The 5,600-nt window shown below is 43.8% G+C and overlaps 1 pseudogene; it reads left to right on the top strand.

Moving 5' to 3' along the window:
- Window positions 1–2,287: 2,287 nt before the first annotated feature.
- Window positions 2,288–3,650, top strand: LOC133749088 (elongation factor 1-alpha 1-like; annotated as a pseudogene).
- Window positions 3,651–5,600: the final 1,950 nt, after the last annotated feature.

Raw genomic sequence — 5,600 nt, 5'->3', positions numbered from 1 at the left:
ATGCTGTCCTTTCTTTAAAAAGATCCCCGCAGGCAAGATTGTGAATTTATTCAAGATAATCCCTGTGTAAGCTTGTCCTCCTGTACATGTCAGCATTCTGAGCGCTGTGAGCAGTCTGCTCAGTTCAGATGCTCATCTTCAGTAATAGATGATTCTGCCAGGAACGTAACCCAAGTGCTCACCCCAAGGAGTGACAACTACATGTACACCACACTACACAGTCAAGAGGAGTTTCTGGCAGTCACTTCACTTCGCAGGAGATTCTGAATCTTCCTGTGCTCCTTGCCTCCGAGGAGGTGGCAACTCTTGGCTCCATGTGATGAAGGGGATACTCGGATCTCAGTTCTGGTTTCCCCTGGGATTTCTTGATCTCTTTCTTTTGCCAGGGCTTTTGTGACTATGGGTGGATTTTCTCAGTCACTGAAGCTACAGTTGCTCAATGTTTCCTTGAAGCAGGGCTTACTATTAATAGTACTTTTAAGGCTGTTGCTTCTTCCCAACTTCCTCAAAAACAATTCTATCCCTGGTTACATAACAGGCTGGGAATGCCTGCTTTCACCATTTGCTGCCTTCAGTTCCCCCAGCAACCTCCTGAACCAGCTACTTCGTTGTTCTCCTTGTGCAAAGTGGGAGAGGTGAGTGATTGCTAGAAAAAGACTAGAATTCCACAAACATATGCCAGGACCCCTTCATACTCAACTACCGTATTAATTAAATACTGTATCATGATACCTCCTCTTTAACAAGATTAAGTATTTATGGACTAACTCTTACAGAACCTATCAGTGTTCCCAATTCAACTTCATTTTTGCTTTCCTCTTGGATTCAAGTTACTTGCTAATGCTGATTGATTGGTTTCTATTGTACTAAACAGCTCCTGACTTAGAGTTTGACCAGGGCACCTATGAAACAGTCTCACAGTGCTTACTGTTCCCTCATGCATCCTCTCCTTCCCAGCTCCGAGCCTTCCATTTGTTCTCACTTCCAGTTACAGCGGAGGGTACACTGTTTCCCTGAGCTCTTCCCCAGAGACTCTGTACTACGGAACCTCTATTCTGTCAAAAATGGTTAATACATGAGTATTAAAGTCTTGGTTTTTATGTAGTAAGTGAAAGGCTGCCTGCTGTTCCCAAGACCCTGTTCTGCTAGCCTGAAACCCTGCTGGACACAGCATTCGCCAGCCGCCTGGTGGGAACAACAGTGTGCAGAGCACTGTGGGGAACTCCATCACCCAACAGATACTTGCCAGGGGCTGATGGATGTACCTCTTACAGGCTCTTCATCATCCCACAAATCTTCCCTTCACTCATCCACTTGTTTGGATTCAGAAGGTAGCACTTGGCACAAAGAGGCACATTCTCTAATAATGTTGTATTCTTTTCTGTCAAGCACCCTATCTTTAATTCCCTGTATGCAGTGAGCTTGCTCCAAGTCCCTGACCACATCCCTTGAGCCCCCGTGCTCAAGTCTTTGTGTCCTTTTTGCACCATTATCACTGCAGAGAGATTTTCTTTGTAGTCTTGGTCAGCTCCACAGACTCGTCCTTTGTGGTTGTCCTGTATTAATATCTTTTCCTTTCTATGGTGTCCTGTAGGGTTTTCAAAACCTGTTGATTTTTCGCTTTGCTTTTGTGATTCTCTTATGGTTCCATTTTGCACTTGTTTAGAGTCTTCCAATCTGACACATCTGTCAGGACCATTTTTTGATGCGCTTTCTGCTCAGTTTCTTTCCAGGATTCATTTTGGCAGTTTTCACTGTGGTTTATTTGTGTTCCTTGACTTCCCCTACCATCCAAGTAACTTGCTCATAATGGTTTCCACAGCTTTCCCAGGGCTAGAGAATGCTTGCAAAAGTCTAAAATGTTTGCATTTTGAACCTTTAGGTTGACCTAGTAAGTTTACAATGGTTTCTTTTCTCTGCCGTAAATAACCTCCCCTTGCCCTTGGAGTACTTAGGAGCAGAAGTGTGTGGTTTTTTTTTAGTAGCCTGTGAGAGATATTTTGTCATAGTGATGGAAAGTTGACTAATACATAAAATATAGATAGAATTTCTAGCTAGTAATAGGTTAAAATAGTTAAGAGAAATGAATATCCTCTTCTCAAAATTCCCTCATTTACACATGGCCAAATGTAAAACTTTGGATTTTTCATGTAATCAAGAAAATAAAATGGTTTTTTCCTTCAGCAAGAGATCATTGCTAAAAGAAGTCACAAAATTTGCTTTTTCACAGTGGGTTTGCTACCAGAACACAGTTTGTCATGAAAATGACTGCTAAATCAAAGCCAAAATGGGAAAGGAAAAGACTCACATCAACATCATCACCACTAGACACTTAGATTTGGGTTAGTCCACCACCACTGGCCATCAGATCTACAAATGTTGTGGCATTGACAAAAGAACCACTGAAAAATTTGAGGAGGCTGCCGAGATGATAAAGGATTCCTTCAAGTATGCATGGGTCTGGGATAAACTGGAAGCTGAATGTGAGCGAGGTATCACCGTCAACATCTCCCTGTGGAAATCTGGGACCGGCAAGTGTTACATGACTCTCATTGCTGCCCAGCACACAGAGACTTCATCAGAAACTTAACTACGGGCACATCTCAGGCAGACAGTGCCATCCTGGTTGTTACTGCTGGTGTCGGGGAACTAGAAGCTGGTGTCCCCAAGAATGGGCAGACCTGTGAGCGTGCGCTTCTGGCTTACACACTGGGTGTGAAACAACCAAGTGTTGGTGTTAACAAGATGGATTCCACCGAGCCACCCTACAGCCAGAAGACATACAAGGAAATCGGTAAGGAAGTCAGCACCTACATCAAGAAAATTGGCTCCAACCCTTGGCACTGCCGCATTTGTGCCAATTTATGGTTGGCATGGTGACAACATGCTGGAGCCAAGTGCAATGTGCCGTGGTTCAAGGGATGGAAAATCCCTGCAAAGATGGCAATACCAGTGGAACCACACTGCTGGAAGCCCCGGATTGCATCCTCCCACCAACTGATAAGCCTTTGCGTCTGCCCCTACAGGATGCCTACAAAATTGGTGGTATTAGTACTGTCCCTGTGTGCTAAGTGGAGACTGGTGTTCTCCAACCTGCCATGGTGGTTCCTTTTGCTCCAGTCACCATCACAACTCAAGTCCATGGAAATGCACCCTGAAGCTTTGCGTGAAGCTCTCCCTGGGGACAACGTGGGCTTCAATGTCAGGAACGTGTCTGTCAAAGATGTTTGTCATGGCAACATTGCTGGTGACAGCATAAATGACCCACCAGTGGAAGCAGCTGGCTTTACTGCTCTGAGCCACCCAGGTCACAGTGCTGGGAACACCCCTGTGCTGGGTTGTCACACAACTCACATCGCTTGCAAGTTTGCTGAGCTGAACGAAAAGATTGACCATGAAACTGGGAAGAAGCTGGAAGATGGCCCTGCATTTTTGATGGCTCTGAATCTGATGATGCTGCCGTTGTTGATATGGTTCCTGGCAAGCCCATGTGTGTTGAGAGCTTCTCTGACTGTCCTCCCCTGGGTTGTCCTGCTGTCTGTGACACGAGACAGATAGTTGCTGTGGCTGTGAGCAAAGTAGCGGACAAGAAGGCTGCTGGAGCTGGCAAGGTCACCAAGTCTGCCCAGAAAGCCCAGAAGGCTAAATGAATATCATCCCTAACTCCTGCCACGCCAGTCTTAATCAGTGGTAGAGAAATGGTCTCAGAACTGTTTGTCTCAATTGGCCATTTAAGTTCAATAGTAAAAGACTGGTTGACAAAAACAATGCATCGTAAAACCTTTAGAAGGAGAGGAGAATGTTTTGTGGAACTCTTTTTTTGGTACATGGCAGTTTGAAGTTATTAGCTTCTAAAATCAATACTTTTTAATGGAACTAACTTGACCAAAAATCTCATGGAATTGTGAGATCCATTAAAACAAAGTTTAATGATAACAAAAAGATGTCTCAAAATTTTTCCCAAACAATAACAATGATAATTCATTAAATTCAATTTTCTTTTGTAAGACCTGCCTGGCTTTCTTTAAGATCAATCATTTTCAACCAGAAAGTGGTGTCCCTCATAAAACCTTGGGACATAGTTAAATGTATGTTTTACCTTCTCTTACTTTGTTCCACAAGCTTAAGAATGTACACCCTGCATCACTTTCTTGATCACTTTTACTTATAATGACATTGAATTTAAATTTCTTATAGTAGGAATGTGCATAGGAGTGTTTCATCCTGGTTCAGATTTGCATTTCTCTAGCATCTAATGACGTTAAACATCTTTTGCTGTGCTTAAATGCCATTTGGATATTGTCCTGGTGAAGCATCTATGCAAATCTTTTGTCCATTGAGAAGCTAGGGTTGTTCACTTTACTCCTGTTGAGCTTGGGGAATTCGTGATATACTGTGGATACCAGTCTTGTCAGATTATTTTTGCAAATATTCCCTCTCAGCTTCTGGCTCATCCATTCTTTCTCTCAATTTTCACAGCACATTTTTAAAACAAATTTTTTTTGTGTTGAGATATAGATTTACTACCATTTCAAAAACTCACACAGGGGGATCTCATTTATTCTTTTCCTTGGCGTCTCCTAATGGTAAGCTCTTGCAGACCTGCAGTACAATGCAACCAGAATGTTGGCTGTGACAGTCAAGATTCAGACCTGTGTCATTGCCACAAGTGTCCCTCGGGTTGCCCTGTCATAGCCATCGCTACTCCTCTCCCATTCCCAACTCCTCCCAACCACAGCAATTAATCAGCCATCTATTTCTTTTTTTTTCTTTTTTCTTTTTTTTTTTTTCTGACAGGCAGAGTGGACAGTGAGAGAGAGAGACAGAGAGAAAGGTCTTCCTTTGCTGTTGGTTCACCCCACAATGGCCACTGAGGCCAGCGCACTGCGGCCGGTGCACCGCGCTGATCTGAAGCCAGGGGCCAGGTGCTTCTCCTGGTCTTCCATGTGAGTGCAGGGCCCAAGCACTTGGGCCATCCTCCACTGTACTCCCAGGCCACAGCAGAGAGCTGGCCTGGAAGAGGGGCAACCGGGACAGAATCCGGCGCCCCGACCGGGACTAGAACCCGGTATGCCGGCGCGGCAGGCGGAGGATTAGCTTATTGAGCCGCGGCACCGGCCCCATCTATTTCTATAATTGTGTTATTTCAAGACTATTACTTCAATAAAATCATAAAATATGTGGCTTTTGAGACTTGCTTTTTTCTTTCCACTCAACACAATTCTCTGGAGATTCTTCCAAGTTCTTGCACATATCCGTAGCTTTTTCCTTTCATGCTGAGTAGTATTTCATTCTCTGGATGTACCATCATTTGTTTAACCATTCATCTACTGATGGACATCTGGCTGGTTTTCAGTTTGTAGATATTACAAACAAATCATTTGTGTCCAGGTTTTTATGTGAATATAAGTTCTCATTTCTCTAGCGTAAATAAATAGCCAAGAGTGCAACAGTTATGTGATACAGTGGTTGCCTATTTAGTTTGATGAGGAACTGCCAGAGGGACCATAGCATTTCACATTATCACCAGCACACTGTGAATGCCCCAATCTCTGCACATGTGTTAGCATTTGGTGTGTGCACTATATTTTAGCCATTCT

This window comes from Lepus europaeus, chromosome 20, assembly GCF_033115175.1.
Source record: "Lepus europaeus isolate LE1 chromosome 20, mLepTim1.pri, whole genome shotgun sequence".
NCBI lineage: Eukaryota > Metazoa > Chordata > Mammalia > Lagomorpha > Leporidae > Lepus > Lepus europaeus.
This window is presented reverse-complemented; position numbering and strand designations above follow the sequence as displayed.